This window comes from Mixophyes fleayi, chromosome 1, assembly GCF_038048845.1.
Source record: "Mixophyes fleayi isolate aMixFle1 chromosome 1, aMixFle1.hap1, whole genome shotgun sequence".
Classification (NCBI taxonomy): domain Eukaryota; kingdom Metazoa; phylum Chordata; class Amphibia; order Anura; family Limnodynastidae; genus Mixophyes; species Mixophyes fleayi.
The window spans coordinates 281,637,473-281,656,025 of record NC_134402.1 but is presented as its reverse complement, the minus strand read 5'-3'; the positions used below and the strand labels follow the sequence as shown (position 1 = coordinate 281,656,025).

General features: G+C 39.2%; 2 long non-coding RNA genes across 2 annotated transcripts; both read right to left on the bottom strand.

Moving 5' to 3' along the window:
* Window positions 1-11,638: 11,638 nt before the first annotated feature.
* LOC142108026 (uncharacterized) lies at window positions 11,639-12,397 on the bottom strand. Its single transcript, XR_012680076.1, has 3 exons — window positions 12,375-12,397; window positions 12,111-12,231; window positions 11,639-11,749 (listed from the first exon to the last, which is right to left on the bottom strand). It is a non-coding gene; the product is annotated as an uncharacterized LOC142108026 (long non-coding RNA).
* A 1,378-nt stretch (window positions 12,398-13,775) lies between these two features.
* Window positions 13,776-14,327, bottom strand: LOC142108020 (uncharacterized). The gene is made up of 3 exons (XR_012680074.1): window positions 14,276-14,327; window positions 14,110-14,187; window positions 13,776-13,940 (listed from the first exon to the last, which is right to left on the bottom strand). It is a non-coding gene; the product is annotated as an uncharacterized LOC142108020 (long non-coding RNA).
* Window positions 14,328-18,553: the final 4,226 nt, after the last annotated feature.

Genomic DNA, 18,553 nt, shown 5'->3' with positions numbered 1-18,553 from the left:
TCCTCTTGAAGGTAGCAAAATTGTGCAGAATGAGGTCGTTCCTCTACCATAAAGGTGAAGTCCAGGCCAGGGCTTGACCAGACAGAATCGAGATCACATAGGCCACCTTGGCTTTCTCAGAAGGAAAATTCCCGGGCAGAAGCTCAAACTGAATGGAGCATAGTTTAGGGTCCCCATCAAATTTAGGCGGATTAGGTATCCGCAACTGAGGGAGGCAGCTGCCGCTGCAGGCGGAGGGTCGGGAGCCGCAACCACAGGTGCAGGAGGTCCGGTAGCCAGCAAGGTGTTCTGAATAGTATCCATCCGGGCAGATAAGCTCTGGGCGAATTTTAGAAGTTACTCTTGATTGGCCTCTTGTTTCTCCACTCTTCCCACTAAGTAGGTCCAGTAGGTCTCTTGCCGCTGAATCCATGGTCAGGGCAAACTGTAACGGATTAGCTGGATTCGGTTCTAATCTTGATTAGCGCTGGCTTACCTGGGGTGCGGAATGTAACGAATTCCCCGGTGTTTACCAAGAACCGCCACAAGGCGGCATGGACTTAGCCGGGCGCATGCGCAATCCCAATACAAGCCTGCGGGCTGATTTAATTACGGGGCACCCTGTGTGTAATTAGAGAGCTAGGCTCTCATTGGTCTGTTCCTGTATTTAAGGCAGGGAGGGCTTAGCCTCCCTGCCGGTTATAGCTTCCAGACCCGTGTTGCTGCCTGCTGCTGTACTATTGGTGTTTAACCTTGGATCTCTGTTGCCGTGTATGACCCCTGCCTGACCTCTGGATTTGTCTTTTGCCTGTGCCCTTGATCTGTTGGCTTGTACCTTCAATTCTGCTGATTTGCTCGTGACCTCGACCCCTGGCGTGTTTTCAGACAATTCTTTCTAGCAAGTGACCCCTGACCTCGGCTCAGGGCCGGATTAACCATTGGGCTAACTGGGCTACAGCCCAGGGGCATATGGCATCCAGGGGGCCCTAGAAAGTGCTCGGCAGCAGTATTGACCGATCAGTGCTGCTGAGCACTTTCACTGCAGTCCTTCTTCGGCGCGCTGTAGTCTCCTTACTGAGGAGATCTCGTGAGTCTCACTCTCACGAGATCTCCTCAGTAAAGAGCGTATAGCACGCCGGAGAAGGAGGTAAGTGCCGGGGGGGCGCAGGCAGCTCGGATCACTGGGGGGGGGGCGCGGGCAGCTCAGATCATGGGGGGCCCTCACGAGGGAATGGAGGCCCCCTTAGCCCAGGTGCCTCCATTCCCTTAATCCGGCCTTGCCTCGGCCTGTTCTCTGGATTTGCTGTCTGCCATTAACCTCTGCTCCTGGGTTCTCCACAGCCGGTACACATCACACGACCCTCTGTAGTCTGCAGCCAAGTCTGTCCCCACCACTAGGGGCTCCAGTGAACACCAGACTGTCAGAGCAGACTGGGTGTTGTTGTACTGGCTGGAGGGGTTCCTGACATATATGAGAGTATATGCCTACTATCAAAACTTGGTCTTGTAAGTGCATTTTCTTAGGGATGGATCATAGAGGGTGTCACCTGTTTATATGGAAAGTGTGCTTGTCTTCACTCACGTAGGGTGTGTGCCATCTATGGAATATTTACAAGTCTGCACTATGATGGGTTTTTGTTTCATTTTTCTGTTCCATCACAAGACAATATAAAAGGATCATTGATTGGGATCAAGGGATCATTCTTCAGTCTCTGAATATTAACTGAATGAACTTGAGAGTACAAGAGTTCTTTACAGATAAGGTTGTTGATTAACTTTTTCCTTATGCCGACTGAGAAACTGCTTCATTTGTTTGATCATATAAGACTGTTACACAAGGGTCACTAGTGCCAAACTTTTGTTAGATTTATCGGTTTTATTATACTTTTCACTCTTTTGGCTTTCATGACACTCTTATGTTCTTGCCCTTAGATTTGCCCTCATTCAAGATTGCCAGAACTGTCCCAGGAAGATTCCATCTTGGATCTCATTTCCTGTTTTGGCCTAGAAAAGGCACTTCCTGTTATGCAGCCTTTGCTCGAGTATTGTGTTTGTGTCTGAACCAGATGCTTCCACAGAACCTTGCTCCCTTGTGATTTGGAATACAATTCCTTGATACCTCTACAAGACATTTATCTTGTTGATACTTTGGACTTTGCTTTTTGGACACTTGAGATTTATTTCTATATCAAAATAAATCCTGTTTACTACAGAAATACCTGGCTATTGGCTTCCGTTTGTAATACCAGAAGTGTGACAGACACATTTCTTTCCAGGTTCACATCCTGCCCTTCACTCCCACTATCTATAGGGGTCTCAACACTCTGTTCTCAGCTTTTTGTTTTATTCACTTTACACCTCTATCCACGGTGAACTAATTTGCTCACTCAGCCTCGAATACCCTGACATCTACCCTTCTGTACTCTTTTGCTTAACCAACTGTCTCTCTGCTATCTCCACATGGATGTCCCAAGCCTAAGCTCAAATTGTCCAAACCAGAGCTTATCATCTTCCCTCCTCCCAGAGTCTCATATCTCTTAAAATCTCCTATTTTCCTCAGTCTTTTCAGTTCTACTCATTTTCTCTCCGTGTTGTTGCCCCCACCTGAGCAGCATGGTGGCTTAGTGGTTTTCACTTCTGCCTCACCGCACCGGGGTCATGAGTTTGATTCCTGACTATGGCCTTATCTGTATGGAGGTTGTATGTTCTCCCTTTGTTTGTGAGGGTTCCTCCTGGTGTTTCGGTTTCCTCCTACACTCCCAAAACATACTGCTAGGTTAATTGGATGGTGACAAAATTAACACTAGTGTACATCGCTGCAAAATTGGTGGTGCTATATAAATAAATGGTGATGATTATGAAATATTGCTAGAATACTATCACAATCCGTTCCCGCCATTCACTCGGTTGGGTCCTGGTTCACCTACCCAAGGGGTCCCCTGTTGGTGGTCTCCGCCACAGAATATCCACTGCTATGACGGTCCGATGCCATCTTTGATGTCGGGCTGCGCATGCGTAGTCCATCCTTTTGTCTGCTCCCATTTGCTCCTATAGGCTAGTGCCTTCTATTGGCTGCATTATTTAAGACACCTTTTTCTATCACTCAGTGTCAGTTCTTTGAGTCACTCCTTGTATGAGATACACCTGGACACAGATCTGTATGTTCTGCTATTCCCGCTATACTGTTCTGAACTTTGTCTGGACCTCTGCTGCCTATCATTGTATTCCGTCTGATCCAGTTCCAGTGCTTCCCAGCATATCTGGACCTAAGTATACACCTGTCCATAGATCTGTATAATCTTTTATACCTGCCATACTGTTCTGAACATTCTCTGGACTTCTGCTACCTACCATTGTATTCCACCTGATCCAGTTCCTGTGTTCCCAGCATATCTGAACCTAAGTATACACCTGGCCGCAGATCCTGATTCTCTTCTACTCCGCTACAGTGTCCTGAATGCTATTGGGCCTCTGCCGCTTACTATTGTATTCCACCTGATCCAGTTCCTGTGCTGCCTAGCATATCTGGACCTCAGTATACACCTGGCCACAGATCCATATACTCTTCAATACTCGCTATGGACTTCAGGACATTGTCGGGCCTTCTGCTGCATACCGCGGTAATCTGCCTGATCCAGTCCCTGGTTGTAACTTACTCTTCTTTGTATTCATTCTACTATCCTGTACCTACCTGTGCAGCTCCTATCTCTCCTATATATCTCACCTAATACCAACTATGAGGGCCGCGACCTGTGGCAATGGAGCAGCCAAGCCCTAATCCCCTTTCGGGGGTCACTGATGAAAACCTCCTGTGTCGTTAGACTCTTCGCCTCCCATGAGGTAGTGTTATGGATTGAGACAGTAAGAACTGACCAAATATGGATCCTGCTGCAGAACCCTCGGCTAAAGATATGTTACAACATCTGGTGGGATGGTGTCACGGTCTGGAGACTGGATAGGAGCCCAGTGGCAGGGAGGAAGGCTGGTCAACAAGAGATTAGAATATAAGAATAGTCAAATATAGCCGGCAACGGTACCCAGAGAGGCAATGAGGTCCACTGGGTAGGGAAGAAGCGAAGTTGAGGACAAGCCGTGGTTGGTACACGAGTAGATGTCTGCAGGTAAGAAAAGCAACAGGAACAGGAGCTAGATCACAGGCAAGGAGCAGAATAATCAGGCACTGAAGACAGGAACTGGCCAGGCTTTTATAGGAGGTCCAGGGGTGGAGCTAAGGCATGCTGGAACATCAGGAGATCACTAGAACTGATCTGGAACACAGGATAAAGGCAAGGAACTGTCCAGCAGCCAGAATAGCTCAGTCAGTAGAGCAGCAGTCCACAGAGGCAGAAGCCCTGGGTTCGAATCCTGACAGATGGGTTGAGCAACAGGATGCTACTCAGCTTCAGCTGGTACAATGCCTGTAAGTGTTGGCCACTCATTGCGATACTCTTTAGGCCACCCTACCTGGTACTCCTCCTCCACCTACTGCCGAGCCTCAGGCTCCTCTGCAAGCACCAGCTGCTGCCTCTACTCTGAAACTTCCTACGCCTCCTGGCTTGGGCATCATCACTTTGGGAGGAAGACAACCTGTTACTTCATGATTCCTCTGTCTTCATTTCCACCTTTCGTAGGATTTTTGACGAGCTGGGCTGAGTCTCTTCAGTTGCTACCAACTTTCTCAGGCTACGCTAGGGATCTACGTTATTTGTTTCAGTACTTTATAGTCCGAATTACGTTGGAACAATGAGGCGCTGGTGGCAACTTTTTGGCAAGTTCTATCTGACTGTATTAAAGAAGCGCTCTGAAGTTCTTCCATCTCACCGTCCATGGGACTGTACAATAGACCTCCTACCAGGCAAGACTCCTCCTAAAGGACGGGTATATTCTCTGTCTGTACCTGAGACTCAGGCGATGTCGGTATATGTCAAAGAAAGTCTTCTCCCCGATTTCATCAGGCCTTCCACTTCTCCCGCCGAAGTGGGTTTTATGCCCTTCGGGTTCTGTAATGCTCCAGCTGTCTTTCAGAGTTTTGTAAACAAGCTATTCCGAGAACTACTCTATTCCTGCATAGTGGTTTATTTAGATGATATTTTCATTTTTTCCCAGGATCTTAATTCCCATCACCAGCATGTTTCTGAGGTTCTCACTAGACTGTGAAGGAACCACCTTTTCTAGAAATTGGAGAAATGTTCCTTTGTGACTACTCAGGTTCCTTTCTTGTGATATATTGTTAACGGGTCTGGATATATTGTTAACAGCTTTCCTGTGGCCCTCTTCTTCCATTATCACCTCCTGCCAAACCCTGGTTTCATATTACGATGGATTTCATTAGTGGTCTCCCACCTAGTAAAAAACACATTACGGTATGGCTAGTCATTGACCGTTTCTTCAAGATGGCTCAATTTATTCCCCTCATTGGTCTTCTCTCTGCTCCCATCCTGGCTCAACTATTCATTAAGTAGATTTTTTGTCTTCATGGTGTACCTACTGAGATCATTTCCGACAGAGGAGTCCAGTTTACATCTAGTTTCTGGTGAGCGCATTGTAAACTTTTTAATATCCTGCTTAATTTTTCTTTCGGTTATCATCCCCAATCAAATGGTGAGAGAGGGTTAATCAGAACCTTCAAACCTTCATTCAGTTGTACTCCTCGGTTGCTCAAGATAACTGGTTGGACCTTCTCCTGTGGGCGGAATTTGCTCACAACAATCTCTATCATGAGTCTACCATGGCGTATCCCTTCTCTGTGGTATATGGCTTCCATCCAGTTCTTCTCAAATTGTCTTCTCTCGCACCCACCCAAGTTCCTGCTGTTGACTCGTTATGGCGGGACTCCTCATCCATCTGGTTTTGGACTTTGAAGTGTCTTAAAAAAATCATCTTCACGTTACAAACTTTTCACTGACAAGAGGAGATGGGCAGTACCCCCTCTGAAGTTGGGAGATCGAGTGTGGCTTTCAACCAAAAATATTTAGCTGAAGATATCCTGTATGAAGTTTGCTCCTTGCTTAACCGGACCTTTTAAAATTCTTCAGGTTATCAACCCAGTTACCTTCAGGTTGAAGCTTGAAATTCCCTCCAAATTTCCAACACACTCCATGTCTTCCTCCTCAAACCTCAAATTGTTAATCGCTTTTCCTCATCTACTGCTGTTTCTTCTCTGAATGCTGTTTCTGAAGAGGAATTAAAGATCAATCAGATGCTGTACTCCAAGATTGCTAGAGGAGGAATTAAGTACCTTGTTGACTGGAAAGTATTTGGTCTGTAGGAATGCTCTTGGGTCAAAGCCCATGATGTTAATGCTCCTGTTCTGGTAAAACAATTTTATGATAAATTCCCGAATAAACCCAGTCCTGTGTTATGTGCCCACCTTAAAAAGGGAGGGTACTATAACGATATAGGTCCATCGATCAATTGGTCGCGACCCGGTTCGATTACCCAAGGGGTCTCCTGCCGGTGGTCTTCGTCGCGAGACGTCGCTGCTCCGACGGTCTGGCGCCATCTTTGATGTCAGGATGCGCATGCGCAATCCATCTTTTTGTCTGCTCCAATTCACTCCTATAGGCTAGTGCCCTCCATTGATTGCATTAAGACACCTCTTTCTATCACTCAGTGTCAGTTCTTTGAGTCACTCCTTGTGTGTGGACCTGTTCTGACTCCCCTGCTCTGTCTTACTTTTACCCACTATAGTGTCCTGAATGTTATTGGACCTCTGCTGCGTTCCACTGTATTCCGTCTGATCCAGTTCCTGTGCTCCCTAGCATACCTGGACCCAAGTATACACCTGGTCGCAGATCCGTATATTCTTCTATACTTGCCATACTGTTCTGAACATTCTCTGGACTTCTGCTGCCTACCGTAATATTCTGCCTGATCCAGTTCCTGTGATTCCTAGCATATCTGGACTAAGTATACACCTGGCCGCAGATCCTGATTCCCGTCTACATCCGCTACAGTGTCCTGAATGGACCTCTGCCACATACTGTTGTATTCCACCTGATCCAGTTCCTGTGCTGCCTAGTATATCTGGACCTCCGTATACACCTGGCCGCAGATCCATATACTCTCCAATACCTGCTACAGACTTCAGGACATTGTCAGGCCTTCTGCTGCATACCGCAGTGATCTGCCTGATCCAGTCCCTGGTTGTAACTTACTCTTCTTAGTATTCATTTTACTACCTTGTACCTACCTGTGCAGCTCCTAGCTCTCCTATTTATTATTAATCAATATACTGAGTGACTCAGATTAAGAGAGGGCTTGTTTAAGAGAGAGAGAAGTACACGCATTTTATTTCACTTTAATTACTAATTTGCACATATATTTTGCTGTTTTTATGGAATTTAATTATAATAAAAATTACATTTTAATGATAATACAGAGAATTTTCATGCAATTTTGAGAACTGAAATATCAGGGAATGTATGTGCACCGTTGATAAACAGCATCTGTGTCTTGTTGCTTGATGTTTGTAATTTTTGGAGATTGGTAGAAATACCTACAAATACAAGGATAAAGTGAATTGTTAACTACATTAAAGAAAACATACCAATGAGCAACAGTCCCTATAATTTATATTAGTGCGACAATAATTTTTCTAAATGTATTACCAACACCAGGGGGTAAATGTATGAATCTCCGGATTCTTCATCTCCGGCGTGTTCAGCCTCTTCAGCGCTTAAATTTAAAGCGGCACTGCATTGTAAAGGGAAGTTTCCCTTTACAATGCAGCGCCACTTTAAATTTAAGCTCTGAAGAGGCTGAACACGCCGGAGATGAAGAATCCGGAGATTCATACATTTACCCCCATGTCAGGATTGTAGACAGAAGCTGGGACAGAGACAACGGTAGAATAAAGAATTTCACTGCATCTCAACATATTTAGGGGGGTATTTAATTAGCCTTGATTTCGCGATTCCGATAATATTTAACGCGTTTTCGCGTTAGCATAGAGTGCACACAATTCAATTCCCCTTATTTTACGCGTTTAAGTCGGAAATAAACATGTTACGCAAAATCTTACCAAGCCCATAGAACAAGTGCAGGCAGGCTATTCAATTGTAAATTTTCGCTTTAACGCATGTCCAACAAAATCGCGTTTAGTCATTTTTTCGATCGCACCATTGAAGGTCTTTTAAAAGCGTTAATGATTCCTTTAATGTCCAAACTTATTTTAATATGGGGCTTTTTTGATAATATTATACTCATTAAACTTCTCTAACTTGATAATTGTGTAATAAAAATAACTTTAATCCCATGAAAATAAAAAAGTTTGTAAAATGATATTTAAATACACCCCCTTTAGAAAAAAGCAAATGGTATAGTCCACTGGATTAAAATTAAAAACATTAGTTTCATTTCTCATTCAACTGACCTGAGAGAAAATATTAAAGAGGAGACTGAGACAACTGTTTGGTTTTGTATATCTAAAATTTATATCTAGCAGATAGTTAAGGTTTTTTATTTCTATAAAATTGTTAATATCTAGCATTATTTATAGTTAAAAACTGTTAATAGTTTAATATCTAGCAGTATTTATAGTTAATGATTTATATTTCTATAAAACTGTTAATAGTTTAATATCTAGCAGTATTTATACTGCTAGGTAGTTAATTAATAATAATAATAATAATAATAATTATATTAATAATAATAGTTAATTAATACTTTAATTAATACTTAAATTTATTTATTTTTTTATATTATTTTATAAGAAATTTACAAAGGCATTAGTAATGGAGCCATTTTCAACAAACGTTTGGCAGTTTATGTATGCAGCATGTATTGATGAATGTGCACATGCTGGTTTGCTTGTTGAGGGAGAGGAAAGAAATACTTTGGAAATAGAGGAGAATGTAGATGTGCATGTGGCTGCAAGTGAGGGAGAGAATGCTGTGGCTCCATTACTTGATGCAAGGGTTCGGGTCCCACGGCCCCGTCTGTACCGCACACGTCGGTTACTTGATGGGGTCCCTGAGGATGAGGTGATAAGATTATATCGCCTATCCTCAGTTGCAATTTATTCTTTATATGACCTCCTTAAAGAGGACCTGGAACCAACAGTCCCCACAAACCATGCTGTGCCTGGATTGGCAAAGCTGCTTAGGGCATTGCATTTTTTAGCGTCGGGAACCTTTCAACCGACATTGTCCGTAATTGCGGGTTTCTCCCAACCCACATTTTCACGGAGTTTGTTCCAGGTCCTTAAAGCCATGAAAAAACATACTAGGGAATTTATTAAATTCCCACAGTCTGAATTAGAATGGCAGGAGGTCAAATCCAATTTTTATAGTGTGGCACGTATGCCAAATGTCCTGGGTGCAATAGATTGCACCCATGTGGCACTCACACCTCCGCACAGAATGGAAGAGAGCTTTCGAAACCGAAAGCACTTCCATTCCATGAATGTGCAGATGGTGTGTGATGCCAGAAAAAAAATCCTAAATGTTTGTGTTGGCTTCCCTGGTTCCTCTCATGATTCTTTTATTTTGCAGAATTCAGGAGTGTTCAAGAGGTTTGAGGAGGGAGATTTTCCTCATGGATGGCTCCTGGGTAAGTTATATCTAGGTATTCGCTATTAATAATTATTTCTAAAATGAGAAGAGCACTAATAAAAATTTTTTTTTTTTTTTAATAGGTGATGCAGGATATGGGAGCCAGCCCTGGTTGCTCACTCCAGTGTCCAATCCAATTTCTGATGCTGAAAAAAGGTACCAAGCCGCACATATAGCCACCAGAGGTGTAATTGAGCGTACCTTTGGGCTACTTAAGAGCCGGTTCCGCTGTTTGGACAGGTCCGGCGGTGCGCTTCTGTACTCACCATCAAAAGTTTGCCTTATTGTTATTGCTTGCAGCATTCTGCACAATATCTGTTTGGCAAATAATTTGGAGGTAGAGATAGATCCTGCTGTTTTACAGGATCAAGACCTTTCTTCAGCCACAGCATTTGGTCGGGAAACAGGAACTCTTGAGCGCCAGCGTTTAATTTTGGATTTTTTCTCATGTAAGTGTAAATTTTGTAATGTCATAATTTTTTTTTATAAATATAAATTAATTAATAAGTAATAGTTTATTTTTTTTTTGTTTTTTTTTCAGGACTTCAAATTATTTAGTGGGAGATAGCTCCAACAATCGTTGTTCGGCGTTCGATTAAAGGATTTTTATATATATATATATATGTTTTTATTTGAAAATATGTTTTAATGTTAATAACTGTTAGTTAAGATAAAAGGATCCAGCAACTGAATTTTAAAGACCGAGGCCATGAAGCTTTTCAAGAGCCAGCTTCTTGGACAGGTGGGTGTCATCATATGTAAACTGCACCATGCTATGTTCTGTGTGATGTAACCTTATGTAAAGTATCACTACTGACACATAATCACACTGAAATTACATTTTTTCTCTTTTCCTTTCTCCAAAATGTACCTGTCACACCCATTTCACTGTGGATTGCAGACTGGATTGGATGGAATTGGATTCTGGATTGCATGGAATATTGGCCCACTTCTATTGTTTGTTTTTTGTTAAATATAATGTATACTATTTAAATACCACCAAAAACATAAATTATAAGAGAAATGTTTGTTTGTATCCCAAAAAGTTAATCACTCTTTAAAATGTATTAATAAATTTTTTCTAACCAAATTGATGTGTTGAACAAGTATTTATATTTCTATAATATTGTACAACAATCTTTCTAGATTATAATAATGAAAGACACATGTTTTAAACAAAACTATAACATCTTTTAATAATTTACATATTTTCTTTGTGCAATAAAATTTATATATCACAATTTAATTTCTGTGGTCTTTGCTTTTCTCCAATTTCTTGTATTTTTCATAGTAGTTCTTCTATTCTCTTCAGTTGGCTGTGAATTAATTAAAAGTGTTTAATTTTTTTTTAAAAAAAAAACATAATACAGTTGAATAAAAATTGCAACATTAGCATCATTAACAATCAATCCTCTATTTTAATTTTCATTAGGATTAAGTATTATCTTTAAAAAAAACCACTGATAATATTTCTGGAACTTTTTTTTTTGGGCGCTGTTATCAATAACATTTTACATTTAATTTTTTTTTACAATGAATGTTACAATTGTTAAAAACATTAACATATAAAAACAATTTAATATGCATTTATATCTCAATAACATACCGTGTTTAACTATAGGCAAAACTAAGTTCTTGTCGTTAGTTCTTCTTTAGTATAACTTCATGATTTGTAGCATAGACCATTAGATGATTATAAAATCTTTTGTCTAAGGGATTTAAACAGAAAAAAAAATATATATAATACCTAATATAAAATGTAACATAATCAGATTAATTTTAACACAAATATTTCACTTACCATTGTTAAATATTCTTCCGGTAATTGAAGGATTATGTGCATTTTTCCATTGTAACTGTGTATTTTCAACTAAAAAAAATATTATTTTTTTTTAAATACATACATATAGGCATTCATATACACATATATCTATATATCTATATACACATACATATATATATATGTACAAATGTGTGTGTATATATATGTATAAAATAAATTAGAAGACAGGGGGCGCCACACAGTGCAATTATAAGCGATACATTGTCGTATTCATCCAGAGATATATAATTCCCGTACCAGATATTCAAAGAAATGGAGCCAATGATTTATATGATGAATTCCTTCTGATGGCACCACGAATAACCTGGTAATAAAGGTAATCCTGGATAGTAGATATCGCCTCCTGACATAGGGCAAGATGAACAGCTGCAAACTAAAATACAAGCCACAATGGTGTGATACCGTAAATGAACCAGACCAATATGCTTAAAAAGACGTCTAGATTGTCGCCGGCTGGTACCTTCCTCATCTGCAGACAGGTGTTGAATGACTGGGGAGCTGCCTACAGAATTTAAGTATTGGTCAGTTTTTATATCTGCCCTTCACAAGCGCTCTATTGGAAGTTTTGGGTATATATATATCTCTCTATCTCTATGTATGTATGTATGTATGTATGTATGTATGTATGTATGTATGTATGTATGTATGTATATATATATATATATATATATATATATATATATATATATAAAATGTATATCTTTATGAATTTTTAAAAATATGCAAATACATACCTTTTTACATGTAAGGTTCATTGTGATCATCAAAATGAAATATTCCAAAATCTTCAAACGTTGAGAACTTGTAAAACTTGTTGCTCCATATTTATCAACAGATCAATTATATCTTCTATTTCTAAAAAAAAAAAAAAATTAGAGAAATATATTGTTACTAAAATGTTGTTATTTAATATTAAATATGACCATAGATTGGGTTAGTGAACGTACTAAATATTGAAGTATTAGATAATAAAAAAAATAGATAGACATTTGACTTACGTTGGGGGTAGATTGCATCACTGGATACTCTGATGATGAAGATGATAGTAGTCTTCTTCGTGCAGATTGCAATTCTTCTGGGCTTGGCCTTGCAGACTGCACTGTCAAATCCAAGGGTATCTCTGGGGTCCTTAAGCTGCTTATAGCACTTTGTGGTTGGCCTGTTTGAGGGATGGTTCCTGAAACATTAAACTCTGGAAAATTTACCGAAAGGTTTTCCAAAAGCCTTCTTGAGCGCATTTCTTCATTTAAACTTTGAAGGTTGGTGGCTATGAGGATATTGGCTGCTGCAGTCTGTTGTTGGTTCTTTGAAATTTGGTCAAGAGTATTGGAAATTCTTCCAATACTCACTTCGGTTCTTTCTTGGGAGGCTAAGATTCCGGAAAGAATAGTGGCAATGTCTCGATTGGTGATTATCTGTAATTGCCTCTGTTTCGACATTTCCTCAGTAAGTCCAACAATGGCATCTTTGATTCCTCTCATGTTGTCTTCCATTGTTCTCCGAAACACTTCCTGGGAGTTTTCCATTTCTCTTGCAAGTGTTGTAAGTCTAGGAAAACTAGATGTTGAAGGTGCACTTTCCCCACATTGTATTCTAGATTGTGAAGTGTCTTCCAAACGCTGAAATGTTTGCTGGAGGGCCTCAAAAGCTGTGGTTGTTGTTGTAGCTATATTGAAAGAAAAAAATATATATATACGCATACATACATATAGAAACTCACAACTATTTATTTAGAAACATGCTATATTGTTTGACATTATAAAAAATATAATTATGACTCTACACTTACGCTGAACCTCAGGAATTTCTGGTGAAAATGATAAAGAACCAGACTGATGGGAGTTTTCTGATTCTGGAAAAAAAAAAAATTACATTTTTTTATGACGTTAGTTACATTTGTATGTATAATAAGGTCAGTATGAACTTGGCACTTTGTATCAATGATGGAAACTTACTGGTAGATACACAAAACGTTTGATTTATATCCTAAATGACCAGGGCCCTCTTACCAACTATTTGGGCCCCCGGGTAAAGACATGCACCTGGGCCCATATACGTCTGAGGCAGCGCAAGACAAAAAAAAAAAAAAAGAGAAAAAAACCCCACAAACTTACTTTTAGGACAGCTGGCGATCCGGCTACCTCCCTGTTCTCCTCCTCCTTCACATTCCGCAATGCTTGACTGGCGGGCGTTATGACGAGTCACCCAAAATGCACTGCCAGCGCCACACTGAGGAGGACAACAGGGAGGGAGCCAGATCGCCAGCTGTCCTAAAGTTAAAAATATTTTTCTTGTACTGCTTCGGAAAGACTTACCTGGCCTGCAGGGCCCCCGGCCACCTGCCCATTGTGGCCAATGTGAAAGAAGCCCCTGTAAACGACTAACCTATATACCTTTAATCAGTGGCCTATGATGAATTTTATAAATAGTAGCTAAGTTAAATTTTTTGTCCAAAGAAAATTTTTACTTACCATTTCTAGCAAAATCACATGTTTCTGTATCCTCAATAGGGGTTACATCACTGTCTGCAGCTCTTGCCTCTTGTTGCTTCTCTCTCAGGTTTTCTAAGGATAAACAATAAAACATGTTGCTATTATTATCTAATTGTAAATGATTTATTTCCTCATCAACAGATTATTTTAACCTAATGACAATTTGAAATATTTAACAAATAAACAAAAAAAAAAGGCTTTGCAATGTTGAATGTAGAATGTATATTGGACTATCATTCACCTGCAACGGATTCCGAAATGTTCTGTAATGACGCCAATTCTGTCCTTGAACTACATGGTTGCTCTTCAAATGCAGTCTCTGAAACATAAAACAATGTTAAAAATTTGGCCAAAAATCCGATTTTAATAAATTTAAGATTTTTTTATATTTTTTTTTTAAAACCAACCTCTTCTTCTTTTTTCAGTGATGTTAGTCACCGTAGAAACTGATGATACACTTGTTCGTTTTCTTGGGATTTCTGTTTGAAATTGCTTTGTTTTAGATTATTACAAGACATAGATATATTTTTGTAAAAAAAATAATTTTTTTTTTTTCATAAATACCTGTTGTCGCACGCGATCCTTTTTTCTTAGAGAGTAGGACGTCTTTGTGTGTTTGAACTACACAAAAAACACAATGAAAATGGTTTTTAGATATTGATTGATGACATACACATATTTTTAAAACAAAAATTGCCCCCGACACTCTTCAAAATTGCCCCATGACAAATGTTTGGGCAAAAAAAAATAATGCCTGATTCATTAACCATTTACCTATATAAACTGCTAATTTTGGTCACTCGGCCAAAATAATGTTACAATGAAATGGCTGCAAAATATTATAATGTTTTCCAAAAAAATTAAATACTGACGTTTTTCACGTAACACACAAATATCATCTGTGTACAAATAAGCTCTCAAAAATTAGTGCAACAGGAAAAAACAGGCAGTATTTAACTTATGTGCAAAACAGAATACTGACTTGCACACCTTGCATTGTTGCATGTTTTTGTCCAGGATACTTAAATAACGTTTCTAAACTTACGATCCTTAATGAATCATGAGCCATGTCATTAAATAGATTAGAATTAAATTATAAAAAAAATATAGGGTTCAAGACCAAACTCCTCCTTTATATGCCTTCTTTCACAGGATCATATATATATATATATATATATATATATATATATATATATATATATATATATATATATATATATATATACACACAACTGACTTAACACATACATCGATAAACACACACATGTGTGTGTACATATATTAAAATATATACACATACATACTATGGTGTAAGAGACAAGAAAACAAACACACACATACACAAAAAGATGTGCACGTTTTAGACCATAAGAACAGTATATTAAAGATAGGCGTGTATATATAAGAGTGATTATTAAGATAAAAATGGATCAATATCTACAATTTAACCGCTATGGCTATATTTATCCATTTATATGTTAATAAACACGCTTATATATACATGTCTAGCTTTAATATACTTTTTTTATGTTCTAAAACATTCACATGTTTTGGTGTATGTGTGTGTTTGTTTTCTTGTCTCTTACACCATAGTATGTATGTGTATATATTTTTATATATGTACACACACAACAAAAAAATAAAGATATATCTATATATAATCATATGCACACATTCACAACCACCTGTTTAATGTTTATTCATTCATCTATATCAAAAATATAATTAAAATGGGTATATCTTAGATAAAGAGAAATGAGTATACATAAAACAGTGTTGATTGAGAATGTGTGCATATAAAAACTATAAATATATTTGATTTACATTGAAAAAAGTTTGGGCTGCATGATATACACACACCAAAATCCTATGTTATTATTGTCAAGGTGGGGTTCATCTACATATTGCTTTGTATGTATACAAATTTCAATCGACAGCTGTGTGTACATTGTAAAATAAATTTGGAATACAAACAACACAAATGTACAGTAACAATAACCATGGGCAATGATAACATATGATTTTCGTTTGAGAATATATTTTAGACATGAGATATGTGTGTGTGTGTGTGTGTGTGTGTGTGTGTGTGTGTGTGTGTGTGTTTGTATGTATGTGTGTGTGTGTACATGTGTGTGACTGGTAAAATATATTCAAACAAAAAACACTTACCAACTTGGCTGGCAGCTGTGTCAGGACGTCCTTTTGAGCTTTTCTTAGATGGCCGCTTGGAAGTTGGCTCTACAATTAAATTTAACAGTGTTAAAATTAAAATTATTTAAAAAATTAATAAAAAATAAAAAAAAATTAATTTACACTTCCTCATACATATAAACATATATACATACCTTCTGATAAATATGTTGAAGGTTCCTCTGTGTCCACAGCACCTTCCACACCTTCCACGAGTACAGGATCCAGGACCTCAGACAGCCTCACTTCCCAGGGTTTCATGGTGATATTTGCAGGTTTCCCACCACCAGTTCCTTTTGCATGCCTCTTGGATGCAGCCATCTTCTTCTTTACAATCCGCTTACAGTCCCGGAAACGTTTCCTGCAATGCTCAATAGATTTTGGAACTTGCCCACAAGAAGTCACCTTGTCAGAGATCTGACGCCAGATCTGGTTCCTCTGCTGATGACTTGTGACATGTGCCCGTTTACCATAAAGAACATCATAGTTAGTTACTATCGTGTCCACCAGGATGTTGTTCTGCTGCTCAGAGAAACGAGGTGCTCTGGTGATGTTACTACCACCTTCCTCAGGATCATCACCATCATCTTCTTCAGCCACTGTAGATTGCTGCGAGGGTCTGGAAGCCACTTTTTTAAGGAATCTCTGTCTTCTTCTTTCTTGTGCTCGCTCTCTTTCTTCTGTTTCATGCTGCCACTCTTCTCCACTGCTGATATCTTCTTCATCCAGGTGTACCTGTTCAGGAAGATTTTCCCTATGCTCCCTAGACATACTGATATATGTATGCGATGTAGCTGCTATGTAGCTGAAATAAATAAAAGTAATGCTGGAACTAAAAAGTAACTAAACTTTTATTTAATTGTGATTATTGCACACTTTTTCTGTATGCAGTATATTGATGTCTGCTATTAAATAAAATGTGTGGTGTTGTGTAGTGTTTGATTTAGTGTGTGGTGTTAGTACTGTGTAAAAATATAACTTACTATAATGTAATGCAAAATGTAATGCAAAATATAATGTAATGCAATGTAAATAATGTGAAAATAATGAATAAAGGTATATAAAGATGCAAAAAGTACAATCCAGAAGCTCACAAAACCAGAGGGTCTCAGGAATCAGCCACCAGCATCGAAATCTCTGCAAAATGGCACTTTGCAAAACAAAGTTGTTTTTTTTAATAGAAATGTGGGCGGGAAATCGCGAACGGCGGGAAAAGGGTAAAAAAAAAAAAAAGCACTTCGTACAAGTCGGATATTACGCGATAAGGGGCTGGGTTAGGTATTACAATTGAATACCGTCATTTCCGGGAAGTTGATTTTTTGCGATGTCCGCGGTTCCGCGTATTCGCGATATATTACGCGAATACGCGGACAATTGAATACCCCCCTTAGACTGTGTTCTCTGTTTCCTTGGCCCCCTCTGACTCAGGTGCTGGATATTTATTGCCTTTGACAGGGCTGAACTATTTGGCCATTTTGATTTATTGTTTGGCTTATTTGGATCTGGTGGATATTTTAGGTTCTCTGTGCCATTCACTCATTCACAGTTATAGCGCTTGATGCCCTGGTGTGCATGGTCTGTATAATTTTAGTCTTGTCGTGTTTTGACCCTGTTAGTTTAACGATTACTGTACCAACCATTGCATTAACTCTCTTATTTACTGTTACTCTTGGATTCCCCCTGCATGGACTTTAGCTTGTAATAAGATATTATGGTCTGCCGCCAGCCCTGACTTCAATTTGTGTCAGTTACTCTGGTATGCCGTTTGCACTGGCTTCAGATTGTTACAGCTCTTCCTTCCTATTAATCACCCTAACTTATGTATGGTTATATATTGGATAACCACTTCTCATTCCCATTTACAAGTCTTCTTCTGTGCTGCTACCCACTTACTTCCATAAAGGTGGAGGTGTTGTTCATAGTAACCAATAAGATTCTAGCTATCAATCATTTTCTAGAATGTACTAGATAAATGCTAGCTAATATCTGATTGTCTGCTATGGTCAACTGTTCCACTTTTCCTTTTCAGAAGGTTTGATAAATCTATTCCTCAATCTCAGGGGCGAATATCTCCTATGGAAATAAAATGGTCTTTAACTCCAACTTAATAGATTGGTTATGTGAGGTCAACCAAGGAAATCCAAGAGTAATATGGAGCTGAGATAAGCAGAGATGTAAACATCTCATAGTGAATTATTAGATCAAGGGGTTCCTCTCCTCCAGCCAGTTTCTAATTGCAGTGAGATCTAATCCCGGCGGGAACTGAATAGTCGCTATGAGTAAAATTAGGGGGGGATCGTTTATTAGATGAGTTTCCTGTACCTTTCCAACAACCAAGCGTGGGGGAGATGAAAGGATGTGTAAGTGTTGATAGAGTGGAGGTCCATGGGATGATGCTAACTGGGGGCAGCACAGTGGCCTAGTGGTTAGCACTTCTGCCTCACAGCACTGGGGTCATGAGTTCAATTCTTGACCATGGCCTTATCTGTGTGGAG